Consider the following 20,127-nt stretch of genomic DNA (forward strand, 5'->3'; position numbering starts at 1 on the left):
CATAGTCCCTTCTCCTACACATAATATCACTATACATAGTTTTGAGAGAGCTCAGGACTAGATTGTTTCATGAACTATAGGAATAGACCCTCCAATCAGTAAGGTGACAACAATGAACTTAAAGCAAGTCCTTTTACCTTAGAACAGCTAACTCAGTCCGTGATACTATCCACAGTTCCTTGATATTAACCCTAAAGTGTTACTTACAGGCCCTCCTGTAAAGCGCAGGAAGGATCTTCACAGTGCTCTGTCTCTTGATTTTGGTGAGGAACTGCGATGGGCACTAGGAAAAAATTTCACATGAGTAATTTGTTTCCCGTACCCTCCCTCAATGAGTCAGGCACACTACAATTTTGAAATTATTCTGGTTTTGACAAAGATTCATGAGGAAGTAACTTATGCACAAGACCAAAATAGTATATAATTTGCAAGTGCCACTTTCCACCTTTTTTCTGGCAGAGTAATAGATATCAGCAAATGAGTTCTGGGCCCAGATTTCAAAGACTTAATTTTATGTTGAATAATGCCTTAGGTCTAGAACATCTAAGCTATTTTGGTGGTTCCTATTGAAACTAGCAGCAATTCAATGCCCAAATAACTTTGAAGCTCTAATTGTTTTTACCCTACAAATGTTCCTACTGAGATCTGTGTAAATATTTCTGTAGACGGTCTGTCAGAATATGGCCCTTAGAATGGTACCCACCTTAAATATCCAACAAAGACACTCAAATTATATACAACAAGTCCTTGGTTAATAAAGATAATTGATATGCAGGAGGGTAGAGCTGCTATTCAGAGGAATTTTGACAGGCTGGAGAAATAGATTGACAAGAATGTCATGAAGTTCACCGGAGGAAAATGCAAAGTCCTGCCCCTGGAGAGGAATAACCCCAGGCACCAGTACAGGCTGCAACTGACTGGCTGGGAAGCAGCTTTGCTGGAAAAGATCTGGATCTCTTTGTGGAAAACAAATTGAACATAACCCAGCAATGTGCCCTCGCGGCAAAGGCGGCCAACGGCATCCTGAGCTTATTAGCAAGAGTCTTGCCCACAAGTCAGGGGAAGTGGTTCTTCCACTCGACTCTGCACTGTTGAGACCACATGTGGAGCGCTGTGTCCAGCAAAGAATTCCCGGTACAACAGAGCAACATGATCTAGCTGGACCTGCTTTGAGCAGGAAATTGAACTAGATGGCTCCCAAGAGTCCCTTCCAACCTAAATAATTGTTTTTTTCTTCACCAGATGCCTTACCAGTCAAGACTGAGATATCAAATCCATTTAAACTTGCTTCTGATCTCTAGTGGCACAGTACCATGTTCATATTCTACATTTGCTGTAGATAAGTTTAATGAATATTACACACCTATGAAAAGTAAAACATTCTGCCTCAGTAACAAAAAAAAAATCCACAACAAAATATTATTACTTTGGTAGCTTTGAGGTCTTAAAGAAAGGGTGAAATCAGTCTGTCTTCCAGGAGTTTATCTGCATAAAAGACTGCAGAGTAACTTAAGGATTGATGTTGGCATCTTAAATACCCTACAGCTTTTGTAACTTGAATAAGCTGACATATGATCTCTTATTTTTGCAAGACGGTACTTTTACTGCAGAGAAATGAAAAGTTCATTTATTGGATGTGGCAATGGATTTGCTTCTTGCTTACGGTACTGAGAAAAAAATTGTGAGAAGTGCTAATTTGTGTTCAAACATGAAAAGAGTTGAAAATCTGGGAGAAATTTCATTATCACAGTGATATGGAACACAACACACAGCAGAGACTTCTAGTAACTTCTGATTCATTCAGTAGCCAAATAAGATCATATTTCTTACAACTTTCTGGAAAATACATAAGAATCTTATTTTGCTTTAACTTTGGCGTTTAAAATTTTACTTTAAACTATTCATTTCTGCAGACACTACAGTTTTTATGCATATTTGTGTGTATGGGAGAGAAATAAGGTAATTCTGGACACCCATACTCTGCACTTGAAACGGGTCACACAGATCCTACCACTTATTGGATTGATCCATTGAAGCAGTCAGTCCTTTCATTCAGTTGTCATCAGGGCCATCTGATAAAGAGGACTACAGATTTACTTTAAAGGAAATCAAAGGCTGATGTGCTGCTTTACAAACAGCAACAGAAAGAGTAAGAGTCTCACACACAATCTACTAAGCACCTATGATACCTTTCCAGTAACATTCTCCACACACTGTCTCATACAGCCACTTTCAGAGCTAACTTGCAAATATGGTTTTACTGTTTATGTTTAAACTTCCAGATCCATTTTTGGAATAAAATGTATCCATTGCTCTTCTCAGAAATGTCATAGGTGGCTAGGTCCATTGCAGAGATGCTACCTACTACACCTAACGAATTCTAAATTGGAGACTGAGTCTCATTTAGACTCTGATTTCAAAGATCCAGGGCTGTACACCAGGCTCAGTTCTGTCCTTGGTCTCTTTGTAGAGTCCAATCCAACCAGCAACTACTGAAGTGCTGGCATGTACATTATCTATTTGCCCTTGGTTGAAATGTCCCTGCGTGTAATTTTTCCGGACAGCTGGTTTTCCAGCAGGTACTGATAGCACTGAAGTAGCAGGTCTCACTGGCTCCCCGTACAACCAGGTTTCCCCTCCACAGAGCAGCCATACTCCTGCTGTTTCAAAAGCAGCTACTGCACAAGTTCAGAAGGCTGGCAGGCAGCAAGATGAACACAGCATAATGTTCATAGCATCTAAATTATGAATCATGTAAGGGTATAATTAGATACAGTGGACCATCTATAAATGGAGAAAGTCTCTGTTCATTATGGGATGAATGAATGAAATGATCTTTTAGCAGAACATATCCTTCATAGTATTATATAGCGGAAAATTCTGTAAAATGATCCAGGTAAGCACATATTGAGCCAGACCTGGTCTCCATTGAGACCAGCATCTCAGCCTTGAGAGCAGCATACAGAAGATGTTTACAGAATAACGGAATGATGATTCTGGACCATCTGGACGTGGTCTAGGTGACCCTGCTTGAGTGAGGGGTGGTTTGGACCAGATGACCTCCGGAGGTCCCTTCTGACCTCAAACATCCTGTGATTTTGTGACAGTCGAGATTCCTGTTGGTCCATTTCTCCAGCCTCTGAGGCCACTCCAAATGGCAGCACAACCATTTGGTGTATCAAGCACACCTGCTAGTTTTGGATCATCTGCAAACTTGCTGAGGGTGTGCTTGTTCCAGGTCGTTAATGAAGATGTTTTACAGTACTGGCCCCAGTATCAGCCCCTGGGACAGACCACTAGTGAACTTTGTCCAGATGGAATTTGTGTTGCCAATCAAAACCCCCTGAACCTGGCAGTTCAGCCAGTTTTCAATCCACCTTATTATCCATATATCTAACCCATAGTTTGTCAGCTCGTTTATGAGGATGTTATGAGAGACAGTGTTGAAAGCCTTTCTGAAGTCGAGGTAAACGGCATCCACTGCTCTCCCCTCATCCACCAAGCCAGTCGCTTCATTGTAGGCTGCAGGTAGGGTAAGCATGACTTCCCCTTTGTAAATCCATGTTGAATACTCACTGCAAATGGTTACCAGGATTAGTTGCTCCATCACCTTCCCAGGGATCAAGATGAGGCTGACCAGACCATAGTTCTCTGGATCCTCCTCCTTGCCCTTCTAGAAGGTGGGAGTAACATTTACTTCTTTCCAGTCCTCGGGAACCTCTCCCACGTGCCATGACCCTTCAAAGATAATCAAGAGTGGCCTCACAGTGACATCAGCCAGAGCCCTCAGCACCTGCGGGTGCCTCCTATCAGGTGCCAGGGCCTGACTTTGTTTAAATGCTCCCTGACCTGATCCTCCTCCACCAAGGGTAAGACTCCCTTGCTCCAGACTTGCCCTCTGGTCTCGGAGCCTTGGGATTCCTGAAGGCTGGTCTTTCTAGTAAAGGCAGAGCTGAAGGTGACATTGAGTACTTTGGGCTTTTCCATGTCCTTTGTCACCAGGACCCCTACTGCCCTTAGCAGTGGACCTACAAAAGAAAGACCCCCCCATGTCTTTCTTTTGCCACTGATAGACCTGTAGAAGCCCTTTGCGCTGCCCTTTGCCTGCCTCACCAGATTCAGCTCCAGGTGGGCTTTGGCTTTCCTACCGCCATCCCTATACAATCAGACAGTGTCTCTCTATTCTTCCTGGGCTCCCTGTCCCTGCTTCCACCTCCTCTACGCTTCTTTTTTACGTTTGAGTTTTGTCAGGAGCTCCTTGCTCATCCATGCTGGCCTCCTGCTGCCTTTGTTTGATTTAGCTGGGATGAATAATTCTTGAGCTTAGAGCAGGTGATTTCTGAAAATCAACCAGCTTTCCTGTACCCCTCTTCTATCCTGTGCCATACCCTATGGGATTCTTCCAAGACCTCTGAAGAGACCTAACTTTCTCAACATCCATGAAGCGTTCATTGCTAATCACTTTGTTCATCTCTGCACATAGTCTAGAGAAGGTGCTATTTTCCTCAGCTGGGATGCTGTCTGTCTCCTAGTCATTTCTTATACAGTGAAATAAAACAGCTTATAGGCACAGGTTTTATCTCTTGGCCATGGGAATTTTGCAGCACTTCATAATCTCTTTGGGGCTCCAGGAAGTAAAGGGGCTCCCACAGCACCATTACCATCAGTGGCAGTGTGCAACAGGACTTTTCTTCCATGACCAGCCAGTTATGGCGCTGAAAGTTTGTTCATAATAACCCAAATGCTGGTCAGGTCAGAAGCTTTTGGCTAAAGAAATGGGTCCAAATAGGAGGGCAAGGAGGAAGGAATTTTTGCATCCCCTTGGGCTATATGTGAGAAAGAGAGTAGTTTGTGGTCATCTGGGTGAAATAACTTTCTCCACCCTTTATGTTTTCAAGAACAAGGAGTTGTGGGCAGGCTTTACCCGTGCTTGCCAATTTGAATCAAGTCATGGCAGTGACTGGCAGTGCTCCTAGCCTCTCCTAGAGAATCAAACCAACCTGTAAAGTAGATACAGACAATGCAGAAATTAATCCTGTAGCCTGAACAGTGTCCTGACATTTCAATTACCTAAGGCCATAGCTCCCTTCAGTGATACAGCATGTAGATGAAGAGCCTCAGCTGGTCTTTCCCAACCCATATTCTGCAACCAAGGACACCTCTCAGGTGTGCTGCTGTCACTGAGGTTTTTTTGGCGTTCTTTTAAAGCAAAATATTTTAGTGACCCACTCACAACACACCCTCACAAACTGTTGTGTCAGTACAACTGTCAACCATGTTTTCTGGGACCAAGGTGGATTCCTGCTGGCTGGGGGTGGCTGAGGCCACCGGGTCACAAACTACAGCATGAACATGTTGGGGGAATTTTTTCTCTAGCTGTCAGCAGCTGCTGGGGCTGTCTGGTTCCTGGACTTCCCTGCTGTTGTCCAGTACTGGCCACTGTAAAATGGGAGGAACTGGCAGTTTACTGATTTGAACAATAGTATGGTAATGGCTTTGTTTTTTTCTTCCACTCTGTCTGCCAGTGCAGTACAGATCCCTCTGTCTGCACTAAAAAAGTGAGGATGGTTTCAGAATTAGTGCATTTCTCACCTCTTTTCCCATTTTGCTTCTTAATCCCTGCAGAATGACTAGCAAGATTTGCTTGCACATAAAAGCATTAAAAATGTCACTGCTCAAGATCCTGCTGTTCTGGCAGTTCCTTAATGCATTTCAATTGATAACGATGCTATGATTAACACAGTTTTGGTAACGCTGTGCTTCAACTGTTTCAACATAGGATGCAGAAGGTTGCTTTCTTTTGTGACGTACCTGTCTCCTGCAAGAACAAAGCAATTTCAGAGTTGTGAACACCATGTTGCATTGAAATCACTCTATATTCTGCTCTGCCTGCTTCTGCCTAAGGAAGATCAGCTAGCAGCTGATAGTCTTTCCTTGCATCTGGCTTCCAGAGAGCCAGGAAAGAAACAAAGATCAGCATTTGTAAATATTTGTGCTCTTGTTTTTGAGTCATGGTTTTAATTACTGTTTCTGTTTTACTGCTACAGCAGAAATTTAGATTAAAATAAGACAATTACATTTTCTTTTCTAAAAATCCAAGGAAATGAAATAATGACAGTGGATCATTACTCACAGTGAGCAGAGCTCCACCGGATGAGCAGTATGTCTGGAGCCAGCGACACAACAGCTATGAGTAAATGGTTCTCAGAGTGAATCAGGATTGCAGAAACTCACTTCTGATGGGCTCCAGTGAAAAACCCGATCCAAATACTGCTGAGCTTGGGTAAAGCTTGTATCTGTTGCTGGTAGCTGAAGCTAATTTTTGTATGATATAAAGGTAGTGTTTGAGTCACTGTGAAAACACTAACTTGATGCTTGCTATAAAGAACTATTCATGTAAGTTGAGCTGGGGAAGGTTCCTAACAGTCTCCAGGAAAGAAGTTTAGCAGGGAGTTTTCAGGTGAATAGTCATCATTGATGGCCACATAAGTGCTCCTGACTTGGTCCCAGGAAAATAAGGTCTTGATACCTCTCTATGGAGTCTTGATTGAGTGCCCAACAGATATCGTGCAGTTACTGCCCAAGGCACAGATTTGTCACATCCTTCTTCTTTTAACGAAAGCTGGAAATGCCTCTCTTCACTATTGCAAGTTACTTTACTTTGTTTATGTTTCATAACCTCTTCTGTGTTGGAGATGTCACTCCCAACAAATTATGCAGCCAGCTACAGCTGCTACCTCCAACTGCAGAGAGAATAGGCATTTAAAATGAAACATAAAATCAATGTTTAAAAAAGCACTGGTAGCAATTTCACAGTTCTAATGAGGAGCTGCACCTGCCTGACTAGCTCTGCTAAAAAGGAGGATGCAGCCTCTGTGGGATCCTGGGTTAAGGGGTCTGTAATAACAACTGTATTTGGAAACAAATGCTTGCTGGGTCAGGGATGCCTGTGGGATTCCTGCCCTTCGCTCCATAGCCTGAACCATTGGGCAGATTCATGGACACGTGCTTTTGGGTTGGAGCTTCCCCTGGTGCAGTCATGCACCTTGTTTTGGACTCGTGTGAGTCCTTGGCCTGAGTATTCCCACCCTCCTTAGAGTCACGTGCCCAACTGCTCATCTATTCCTGCTTTAACTCATTTCAAAAATCACACTGCTTAGAAAAAGTATATGATTAAAAAAAAACCTTAAAATAAGTATCACTTTGACACTGTTATAATAGATAGAGATTGTACAAGAGGTTATTCCAGAAAATCTGAAAGGGGAAGTAATCTCTGCTGAGCCATAATGATGGGGATGGGCTGGGGAGAGCAAGGCAAGTTCTCAGGCTGAGGATGCTGTGGAAGCTCCTGCTTAGCTGGGGGACACCTGGGGATACTCACAAAGCACATTTCCCAGAATTAAGTTCCAGATCATTTTCATCAGCTTAAAGTAAACCCCAGGCTATTCATACATTGATAACTGATTTTTCATTCCTTTTTTTTTCCTTTGTGTTTTCATCCTTTTGTTCACTCAATACCCTATTATCTTTTTCACCAAAGCAAAAGGTACACCAGACATAAGAATTGACTCTTTTAAATTACTCTAAGGAAATGAAAAACAAATAGGATGCACCACAAAAAGGGTTTGCCCCAGTTACACGGTAATGAAATACCAAACTATTCCAATCTAATTTTTCCATAATATATGCTATTCCATATAACTGAAGTCAGCATTACTCCAGTGAAGGCACCCATACAGCAAAGACTGCCAAAGTGATAAAGGAAAAAGGTTATATGGAAAAAAGAGAAAAATGTAATAACAGCATTTGTTGGACCATATCTTACCAGGGAATCTGATACATTACTAATAAATTCCTTACTGTATGTTATGAAAAGAATCAGTGAAAGAAGGAAAGAAATTATGTAGCCAAGGAATGGCAACTGGATAGCAATCTTTGCATAGAATGATGTCAGTAGAATTTATAATGGATCTGTCAAAGCATCTGGCAATGTTGCTGTAAAATAGGTCTGGGATTTCCATCTTTACCCCTCAGTTGCTTTGAAGGATTTTATAACTTTGCTAACTTGATTGAAACTTGCAATAAAGTATTATTTTCCAGTCTTGGATGTTTGGGTTTTGTTAGTGACTAATAAGAAAGTTCCTTCTGACAAAAAAAAGAAAAAGAATCAAAATGTAAGGCAGCCTAAGGCTTACAAGACAATACTTCACACAGTTCTTTCCAAAGCCTTTCCTTATGTTGTCTACTTCTGGCCAAAGACTGAATTCTCTGTCTTCTGTTTTCTGGCTCTCACATGGTTTAGCAGAAGAATGGCTTCTTTAAATTGAAAGCAAGAGGGGAGGAAGTGGCTGATGCAATAAAGTTAGTTCTTGTGCACAATGAGTATATGATACTAAAACCAGTATAGAAATAGAGTATTTTGAGGAAGAAGAACTGGTAAAACAAAGGGGAAGGCACAGAATGAAACCCACAAGATTTATAAAACAAACCTTAACACATACAAATTTGCAGAGTTATGGAAATAGTTAGAATTTCACTAGACATTAATATGTAGCGTTATGGGTTCCCATCTGTCCTGTAACTTTACAGGACATGCTACCTTCCCAGACAGCCACAGCCTATATCAGCTACAAAAATACTAACAGTTCTCTAGCCATTAAACAATTAACAGCATAGTTTATCTCCTCAGAGGTATAAAACCAATGAAGGTTTGATCCTGAACTACTTAGGAACTGAGAATATGCATTATCCAGCAGTTCCCCCAGCTAATTAGGGCAAAAAACTGTAGTTTAATGCTTCTGCATGGATGTGGAAAGGGGTAGTGGTGCTGTCATTTTAGCAACAAGAAGAAAGAACGATAAAACAGGAAAGGGAGTCATGAGCATATATATGGCCTTAAAACTTAACCTTGACCCTCCCTGTGACAATCCTTCTCTGCAGGCAGGCTCTCGGGAGCCTCTGCAAGGAGGGGGACTCGCAAACAGCACCGCCCTTAAAATGATGCTCCTGTTTCTGCCTCTGCAGGGCCCTGAGTTGCAGGACATCCAAGGGCACAGAGAGAAGACAATTAAGAGCAGACCTATCCTGGAAAGGACCCGCAATAAGAATGGTGACAAAGTGAGATGGGAAAGATTTATATCAGGCCATTATAGCTTCTGTAATGGAGGGTTGGTTTTTTTTTTTTGGAGTATTTGGTTTGTCTGACTGGAGGCAATTAAATTATTCTTTATGGAAACAAGCAAAGAGAGACAGCATACATTCTACCAACTGGAAGTTGCAGCTCATGACAGTTCTGGTCAGAAGGAAGAAGATAACTCAAATACGGAGAAATTAAATGTTTATTTATAATTAATGTTACAACAGTAGTGAAAATTGAGCTCCCAGTGACAAAAACTGAAATGTGGGATGCTGCTTTTCTTCTGACCTACCCAGAGATTTTTTGACCCCAAAATTCACTAATAAAATCAGAGGATTAGCTGTATGACATTTTCAGAGAAATTTGGTGTAGTGCAAAAGTGAAAGAAAACCTTTTTGTTATTGATGATAGTAAACACAGGACAATACTGCTAGTTGTTGGCAAAGAGGGCAAAATGGAAGAAATTTTCTGTGGTTATATAATTTTGGGGGATCTTAAACCAATTCATTATAAGTTTTGAAATAAGTCTGGTGCAATGATTCCAGCAATTAATTATTTAAGTTGTTACAGGTAAGCACTCTTAGCATACATCTAATGAAGAGAAATATAAAAAACAACACTAAATGTTGAAGTATGTCATTTATAAGAAAAGGAGTTTCTATTCTAGCAGATTTACTTCCTTCTGCATTTCTATGGAAAGCAACATTCAGGCTTCAACTATATTATCCCTTCTTCAGTAATCACAACTTCAATTAGCATTTATCAACATCTGTACTTTGTTAGGAAGAAAACAGCTAATCAGCCATTTCCTTTCCTGCAATCAAGCAAAGATTGTGTTCAAGATGAGATAAGCCACTTTGAAACTATAAAACATTCTGTAAATATGGGAAAACTGGGGGAAACATAGATTTTATGATCAGCCAATAAGTTGCAGCATGAAAGCTTTCACAGGTAATAGGACATGTTACAGAAAACAGGCGGGTGAGGAAGCTTTGAGGAAGACAACTTTCCAGCTGATGTTAGCCAGCCAAAGCCTGAGGTTTTCTCCAAGTACTCAAACAATACAGATCATATGCCAGCACCAGGAAAATATGGTTAAAAACTGACTTTAACCAAGAGATTTATAGGAAAGGTAGCTGTCTTGAGGACACATTTGTGTTGAACTGAAATTACTAATGGGCTGAATTACTCTGTGCTGAGAGAGCTTGATAATAGCCATGATGCTAATAAGGATTGTATGGAGACACCAGCCAAACCTCCTGGAAGCAGGACAGGGAGAGAGCCTGAGGCTGGTTCCTCCCCTGTGAGAACCCACAGCAGCAGAGAAGTACTTTGCAAAGAGAGTTAGCCTGGGATATGCTCAAAATCTGAAACATAGGTCATGTTGTAAGTTAAAAGCTCTACCATACGATAATTAAAATCAATAATTCTTGCTGAAAAACTTGCTCCTAGCTGACGAATGTCCTATTATGTACTTTTCAATGTTCCCAAAGAAAATACCAGTGCTATGACAGAATTACTGCATTTTCTTCACTTCTGGCATGCAGTAAATGTTCGAGTCAATTGGATGGGGATAAAGGAGGATGCTCAATACACTGTAATTACTTTTCCTTTTTCCTGATTTACCAGTTCTTGATGGATCTTTCCCCCTCGTCACAATTATACTGAAAGCTTTTGTTCTATTTTCTTTATCCTTTCTATGGAGATTGTTTAAATATTAATGAGGTCATATGTCTGTAAAAGGAAATGCAACCAAGTCTTCTCAGTAAAAGTCCATGAATATCCTTGTCTCACTGAAGTTTCATAAGAAGATTTATATCTTAGCTATTAGGTAGAGAGTACAGCTCAGATTAGGAAAGAAAAAAACCTTGTCGTACCTTTAGTCAAATTGATTTGCTACCATTTATTCAGAATACCAATGCCATGGAGAGTTTAATCTTGCTCCAATATAATGAGAACTGGTGATGTCTGTTATGTATTAACTCTTCATTTCCTGTAGCTTCCTAAATGTTCCTTCTCTTAAGATACAATTAGTTCCTTTCACGCTTTTAATGGTGAAACTTTTTTTTTTTTTTTAAGTGCCACAGCCCCTGTGTCCCTACCAAGAGAAAAGGCCTAGTGCTTAACATCAGTGGAATTTATGCAGGAAGTGGTTAGTTTGAGCCAATTGGTTTATCCTCTTTTTGGCAAAACTCCTACAGCTCCAGTCCTCCATCCAAGCAGAAAATCTGGTTTTCAATTAAGACACATGATGTTTCATATCCATACAATCTATATTAACATTTCTAATAAACTAATGATTCCTTTCTTTATGCAATCCAAACAAACCATAGATCCAGATGAAACAATAAAATACACCTTCCCATGCCTCCCTGCTTCCCCACTCCTGACTGTGCTTTGGGGTTCTCTCCCAGAGAAGGAGACCCCATGTCACACGCAAGGCATTTCCTTCAAGTCACAGGGCCTCTTGTATCGTCTCATATCCTTCTCCCTTTCTAAAACATCCAAATTTCCTTTCTGTATACCCTCTCCTCCATATCAAGATGAACCCATGAACGAACCCTTTGTCAGGTTGTTGTTACTGTCCCCACCAGACCTGCTGCTTCGCTACCAGCCAACCCAGGTGCTTTCTTGGCCTGGCCATGCCCTTGCTCAGAGATTTAAGCAGAAGTGTTTTAGAGCTTCACAAATGTCTGTTGTTAGTCCTGTGTCACCACTTCCAGAAATTTCAATCCAAGATGAAGGCAAAAAATTTGCAGATTTGGCTAGTCCTGTAATCAAAATAGCATTTGCAGTTCATGACATCAGCTGGAAATACCACCAGAAATAGGATACATATCACAAAAGTGCCATGCAGAAGTGATGGTTGTATTCCTCAACCTGGATACATTAGAAACTGGCTGAAAATGGGCGTGTTTCAGTGTCCATGTGAAATGATACAGGCCAGATCTGTCACTGTGGACAGGGTCAGAGCTGTTGTATGCATCACGGGAGCACCTGGCACTTCAGCTTCATCACAGATGTTGCCCTCTCTGCCTCCAGCCAAAAGCCCAAGCAGCAGCGCTCTAGCAGCACGCAGCCCTACCAGCTCCCTGCAGCTCCCCAGTACCAACCCAGTGCACCCAGTGCTCTCCTGTGATCCCCCTGCACAGTGAGAGTGCACATACTTGTTGGGATGGTAGCAGAACCAAGGAAAAAACTAAACTAGCTATTTTTAAGAATTTTCTGAGGAGGAGGGGAGGAAGGAGAGGTTTAGCCTTGGCCACTAGCCCCGGTCCACTCTCATGCCATGGTCTTTAGACAGGGTTGGGGGCTCTCCCCCGTCTCCAATCCCATAGCTAGTGTCAGCTGTGCAGTCAGGCTTCCCAGCCTAAACTGGTGTGTGTATTATGAAGAAAAAAAATGAGCAGACCTTGTGTTGTGATGGGCAGACCAGATAGTCCTGGGGCAAGACAGCATGACAGAATAGGCAGAAAGGAAGGCAGGCAGGACGGAGAGAAGGCAGGCAGGCAGGCAGGAAGGAAGGAAAGAAGGAAGGGGTGGTGACCCTCTTCCCTTCTTTACCTTGCATGCTCATGGCCATGATCGCTTCCTCTCTTCCTTGGGTTTGGGGTTTTTTTGGTTTGGTTTTTTTTTTTTTTTTTTTTTTTCCTGTCCAGGCTACATTTCTCCTTTTTGATATAACATAAAGAAAACTCACATGCTGCCTTGTCTGTTGACAGCTGGGCTTGTGCTGGGACAGAGGAGCTGGCTTCCCAAGGGATCATTTGGAGGATTTTGCCTCATCCATGTATAAAGCTGTGTAATAACTCCATGCACATTTGAAGTTTACTTGGCTTTTTATCAGTAAAATACCTGCCTACCCTTTAGGGTTCTTCTTTGATGGGCCTTTCTCATACGTCTTTGCATTGAATGGATTTTTTTTTTCAGTTTCAGAGTGGCAGGGTGTGCCCATGTGGGAGTGTGTGTCAGAAGAAACATAAGACCATTTTACAGCCTCGCTGAAACGTCTTCTTTCCACTTGTCAGAGTGTTATAAGGAATAAGAAGAGCAAAGCATCTCTTCAGTTGATCGTACATGTCAGATGCCAATGTGATACACATTACCGACAGCGCTTGGTGCAGACAGGGCCCTAAGGTGTGTCTGCGTGGGCACAGCCTTCCTGGGGTATCCGATGGCAAGAGTCCACTGCATTTCCTATCCAAAATCAGCGTTGCTCAACGTGCACCCCAGGGCTTGCCAGTGATCCTTCACCTTAACATGATTGCAGAACGTGCTCTCAAACTACAGTAAACTGATTTAAAAACTCTTTGCAGGCGTAACTCCATGCAGCTGGCCAGGATGTGTCCTGCCCACACCCCAAGCTTAAATAGTATTTTTAATAGCTGTAAAATTATAATTTTTTGCAGACTGTTATAATTCTTTTAATCTAAATGTGAAGTACTTCGTTTATTTATTTCCCTCCCTTTAAACTGCTAACCAATACTTGGAAGACCATACAAAATGGCCGGTGGATTTTTTCCCTCAAAGTTCAAGTTCTTTACTTAAAAAAGGTTGAGATAAATGGCTTTAGTGATACAAATGCATCACATTAAAACCAGTTATTAGCCTGTGTGGCAAAAAAGAATGGGATTTGTTCCTGTTTCCCAAACTCAAAATTATTGTGTGTATTTTATATTGTTTTTGTTTTTAATTAAAACTCTAGTACAGCATCTTTTGTGTTTGTGGTAATTATTCTGAACTTTGTATCCCAAAGGAGAAATGTGTAAATAGTTCACTCTTTTGTGGCTATTTGTTCCTGCCATTAGCTCAGGAAATGTGTTTTCCAAGTTCTGCATTAGTTTAGCCAACTGGTGACAAAAGTAGTCATTTGTGTTAACACAAGCAGAGCAGTGTTAAGCAACAGAATAGGCTACGTTTCTGAGTAACGTAATATGACCAACTGATGAAACAGTAATTGTACAAAATGTTTTGTCTTAAGCGTATTCTTTATTATTCATGTGCTAGTTGTCAATGTGGATGGAGAATGGTTTGTAAATCATGGACAGCTGTCACTGGAAACGTTTATATTTTGAGGACTTTTCAATCCGTCCTGCTGTCCTTGAAGTCAATGTGGATGCTACTCTCAACTTACAGCATAATGAACAGGGGGAATTAGGCTTTATCCAAACATACGTTGTGCTACCTGCTTTGGATTTGAAGGGTCCACTACAAACTCAGCCCAGAAAGGTGGCTGGGGCTCTGCCCTGAGCCAGCGAGGCTGCGGCACGCGAGCAGTGGTGCTGAGTGCCACGTACCAGCTGTCAGAGGGGAAATAACCCCGCGTGATCCTTCACCAGCACAAATGCAACCGGTAGGGCAGCGAGGCACAGGTGTTCCTGAGCTACCAAATCAATGATTTTAGAGAAAAAGGGGTGTGGATAAAGCCACATTCATCCCAGACAGAAACTCTGAAGTCAGTCCAAGTCCATCAACTTAGAGCGAGTTCCTGTGGAGGTAAAAGTTACAGCACAGACAGTTTGCACCCTTTGGATCCACGGAGAGTGCGAGACAGACCTGGCTCCCCGTGGGACTGGGGGCAGTGGCACCTGCCCGGTGGCAGGGAGCCGCCTGCAGAGCTGCCCACGGTTTCTGGAGAGCCCTGCGGTGCTCCTCCGTCCCCACCAGCTCACTGGGAGACAGGCAGGGACGTGGCCCCTGCGCTCACGCTGTGTTGACAGACTCCTGTGGGGCTCTGGAAGTGCAGACACCCGCCGAGCTCTACTCCTGGCCGTCCTCCAGCTCTGCGCTCTCCAAGCCTCCGCTCCCTCCCCAGGTCCTTTCCCTCTCCCCGCTTCTCCCTTGGGCACCCCAGGGCTGCCCCTCCTGCCACCTCCGCTGCCAGCCTGCAGTCTTGGCTGATCCCTGCTGAGAAGCCAGCTCGAGTTTGGGCTGGCAGCACCCGCGTCCCTGCAGGCAGCCTGCCACCACCCCGAGCTCCCTGAGCTCCCAGCCCCGTGCTGTGCCAGCCCATGCCTCGCAGAGCCCGTGCCCCATGCCAGGCAGCTGCCTGCTTCTGCAGCCCTGGAAATGCCTTTCCGAGGCGCTTCCCAACTTAATACCAGGAGTCGGTATGGAACAACGCTGACAGATCATTTAGAATGGCTAATGTGTACTCCCTTAAAAACAACACCGCTAAACCCTTACTGGTCTACAGTGTTTCAAATACTCCTGTTTTACACCAAAGCCAGGAGCTAGTCCTATATCAAACTATTAAATGCAATAAATCCTGCCAAGCAGTCTTTTTGGTTAAAATTTCACTACAGTTTGCACTTCAGAACTTGGATCTCATAAAAGGTGAGTGTTTTCTCAAATGTGTTGTGTCAAACTGAAGACTCTCCCATCCCATCCTGCCCCACCAGGCCACATTACCCAGACACTGATATCCATACTCCCTCAAGCCCCCTCCCCTGGGGCCCTACTGAGGTCCCATCCAACCTGAATTATCTGTTATCTCATGATTCTACTATTTCTCCCCAAGTGCAGGACTTTGCATTTGCCTTTTCTGAATTTGTCCTTTTGGCCCATTCCTCCAGCCTCACTAGATGCTTCTGAATGGCACAGCCCTTGAGCATATTGTCTGATTCCTGCCCCCATTTCAGTGTTGTATGCAAACTTGATGAGAGCAGACTCCACCACCTCCTCCAGGTCATCAGTAAAGATGTTTCGGTGGACAGGTCCCAGGATAGACCCCTGCACTCTACTTCTGCAGCATCCAGGTGGACTATGGCCCATTAACCACTGCCCTCTGAGCCTGACCACCCAATCAGTTTTTACCCATCTAGCTGTCTATCCATTCAGACTGTCACAACCTAACTTTGATACGTGAAGCACTTCATGTTTGAAAAATAGAGCACATGCTTGTACTTCAGCTTTCTAAGAACTGCCATGTGGGTCTCTTCATCCATTTTTCATGTCACCTCTAGCACCTTTAAGAGCTTCATCACATGTCCTTTCCTTCTCTGGGATGTGTCTCAAGTGAGTCTGGTAGTACAAAGACACGGATCATCCAAACTTTAAGTGGAGCTTAAAGTCAGAGTAGTCTTATGCATCAACCAGGTTTAGAAAAACATTACATTGTAAACACCCTAACCAATGTCTATTTATTTCATTGATTATTTTATATGACATTGTAGTTGACAGCTGGGAGTTTTCTCCTGTCTGACTGTTACTGTTGACCTGTAATGCTTGTATTTTCTGTAATGAATCAGGGACACATGAACAAGAGGAAATAAAACTATTCTGCCCCTCACAAAATACTGGTCTTTATAACAGAGTGTGCTAAGGAAATGAGGCATTTGGGAACTAAAGACAAGTAAGGCTTGGCTGGTTTTGTTCTGCTCTGGCAATGCAAACATGGTTTTGCTGGCCAGTGTGCTCTGACTGCTTTGGTCTGTTCTGAATCTCTCCTTAAAAGTTGAAAAAATTTAAGTGGTTTTGCCACCAGACTCCATAACAGCAAAACATTAAAAATAGCAAAGGATGTTGTTCAGTGTTTATTTATGAACTCTTTGCTAACTTTTAAAGCCCAAAGATATTTCTAGACAAACCATGTATATTAAAATGGAGATAAAGCTGCTCATCAGCGAGATAAGGCTAAGAATGAAACACATACCCCAGATAATCTATTCTGAGCCCGGAAAATTCAAAGTTGAACTAACTGAAGTGAACCATGTTGACTGCTACTGATGTATCACTGACACATCCACAAAAGCTTAATGCTTCCCAGCAATGACAATGTGAAGGAAAAATATTTTAAAACCAGGTCTTTAAAAAATGAAGAATCAAAGAGTACTTGAGGCTGGCAGATGCCTCAGGAGATCATCTAGTCCAGCCTCTTGCTCAGAGCAGGGTCAGCTACAGCAGGTTGCCCATGGCCGTATCCAGTCAGGTTTTGAATATCTCCAAGGATGGAGACTCCACAACCCCTCTGGGCAACCTGCTCCACTGTTTGACCAAGTGAACAGTAGAAATATTTTTTTCTTATGTTGAAATGGAATTTCCTTTATTTCAGTGTGCCCCCATTGCCTCTTGTCCCTGCACTGGGCACCACTGAGAAGAGTCTGGCTCCTCGTCTTTACGCCCACCCCCCATCAGGTATTTACACACACTGACGAGATCAACCCNAGCCATCTCTTCTCCAGCCTGAACAGCCCCAGCTCTCAGCCTCTCCTCGTATGATAGATGCTCCAGTCCCTTAATCATCTTTGTGACCCTTCACTGGGCTTGCTCCAGCATGTCCTTGTCTCTCTTGTACTGGAAAGCCCAGCACTAGGCACAGCGCTCCAGACGGGCCTCACCAGTGCTAAGCAGAGGGGAAGGATTGCCTCCCTCGACCTGCTGGCAACATGAAGCCGAATACAGCCGAAGATACACTGGCTTCCTTGACACAAGGTCAACCTCTTGTCCACACTCCCAGGACTTTCTCTGCAAAACTGCTTCCCAGCCAGTTAGCCCTCCGCCTGTGGCAGGGCATGAAAACCCTTTTAATCTACTCTGTCAAGAAAAAAATAAGGGCAACATTCAAAATTACTTTGGCACCTCAGAGCAATTAGGTGGACCTTACATACCTATGGTCCCAAGAGCCCTTCCAGTACTGCGTTCAGGTCCTGAGAGGATGTAGGATTGTGACTGGCCTCATCTGCTTTTACATCTCTGCATGCGGGTTTGCCCTTCGCAATTCTCTTTATGGACAATGTGTGCATGTACGGTACAATTTGCCCTGACTGCTTTAGGATGAAATGGGTCATATGGCACAGCTGCTTGTGTCCTTCCATCTGCTGTAAATCAGAATCTACGTGACCACTTGGGTCAAATGAATCCATCCCTTGGTCTCCATGCTTTCACAGGAAAATGCAGGACACTAGATGATGCTACTTCTTCCTTCCTTGTCCTGTGATTCCCACCCTTCACTGCCAAGTGAGGACACCACACTTGGGAGTCCAGGTGATGAACAGAGAACTGATCTGGGCTGAAAATAACACATAACAGAAAATGGTTATTTCTTCAGTTGAGCTATGTTTCTGCCCAAATAGTTGTATCCACACCGGGGAGGGTGGCAACCAGCAGCTGCATGAGCAGGAGGAGATCTATGAGGAGCTGCAGCTAAGCACATGTTAGGTACACCCCACCAAAGTCATCTCGGAGGCCTGCTTTTAGGAGTGCGCTGAGTCTCTGACACATGCTGCCAACACAGTCTCCAAATCCCGCAGGTGTGATGCTGCCTTTTACTGCTGTGGCTGTAATGATCTGGCCTTGGGGGCACCAGAATGTATTGCTTCTCCTTTGCTTCTCAGCCCTTCCCCAAGTTGCCCTGTGCTGAAGGCATTTTCTGGGAAAGAAAAAGAAAAATTACTTTAAAACACCTTAGATAGTATATGGAACTGATACAAAACTTCCCTCCACTGGGCCACTGGGCAAAAGACACACACAATGTCTTCTTTCTGGCTCACCTTTAAGGGAAAGAAATGTAAGCCAGTCATTCCCATCCAAAGAATGTGGCTGTGCAAAACCAAGTCTCACAGAAGTGCCTCAAGGCTGCAGGTAGGCACTTGTGCCCAGGAAAGACAGAAAGAGAAAAAAAAAAAATCAGTTGCTTCTTCAGAGTCATAATTTATTTATCTCTCCTTTTTCCTCCCTTTCTATGTTTGATGTGCCAGCACCCTCTCAAGGCAAATGGGATGGCTCTGGGATTTCATCTCTGCAGGGCAGAGGTAAGGATGTTTGGATGTTTTAAGGATATTTCAAGTTAATTCATTTCAAGTTACAATCCAAATACCATTTTCCAGGTTTGTAATGCACAGTTTTAATAAAGTTATAACTTTGTATTGCTCTGTGCTTCCTTCACTGTCTTCCTTCAATGCCATCTTAACACCTCTGGGAGCATCAACAAGCAAACTAATTCCATTTTTCCTATGCATTTTAAAAAAAATAAATTGCAAACATGGTTACTGCTAACTGAAGCTGCACCTCCCTCTACAAGTTCTTCTATAAATACACATTCTGTACTATTACTAAGAAAAATTCCTCAAATTCTGACTATTCTCGTAATAAAGCACTTCTGTTACTGAAGCTGTACATACAGGAATGACTCAACTTACTGAACCAAGGACAAAGGGTTGGAGGTTTTTTGCCTCGAATATGTGTGAGCCACTGAGCAATGCAAAACCTCAGGGTCAAGCTAAGGCTCTAATGGTGGCATGCCCACTTAGAAAGTCAAGTTCCTCACACACAGAAGAAGCTGTAATGACTCAGGCTGCAGGATGCACAGTGGCTGCAGGTTATAACAGCAGCAGCTGGTCAGGAGTGATCCAAAAGTATCTTCTGAACCACCGAGGGTCCCAAGCTGTGTTCACTGTGATGCCATGTCAAGGCCAGACATGATGTGGCTTGTTTCTGTTTCAGGTCTTGTCTGAGAGTGGGCAAAATTCCTAGTGTGCACTTGACACGCTGCCTGAGCATTGTAATGGCAGTTTTTTCCTTCTTTGACTACAAGCAGAGAACACGCTGCACTCTATCAGAGCAAATATCACCAAAATCAATGGATCATGCCCATAGATTTCTAAATTCAGTATGGATTTCACTTTCACAGCACCTGATCCTAAGTCTGTTGTAATCAATGAATTTCACATAAGGACTAAGTATAGAAAATAATGATAAAAATGTCAGGTCAGATACTATGGCCTAATTTTTAACAGCGCTTACTAAAGTGCTTAAACTCATGGGTTTTATGTGTGCGGCACAGCAGACGTAGTGACGTAAATCAGTCATGTACCAGTAAATGACTCCTTCATCACACCAGCCTGTTCATGGGGAGACAAGCAATGCAAAGCTCCCTTCCCAGCTGAGGCTGCAGGGATCCCCTCTGCCAGGAAGATAGGATTGCCCAGGAGAGCAGAGTTCCCATCACATTTCTTACATAGCCCAGTGGCCAGAATGGCTCACCTTCAAAA

Source organism: Haliaeetus leucocephalus, unplaced genomic scaffold (assembly GCF_000737465.1).
Source record: "Haliaeetus leucocephalus isolate CR32 unplaced genomic scaffold, Haliaeetus_leucocephalus-4.0 Scaffold555, whole genome shotgun sequence".
Taxonomy (NCBI): Eukaryota; Metazoa; Chordata; class Aves; order Accipitriformes; family Accipitridae; genus Haliaeetus; species Haliaeetus leucocephalus.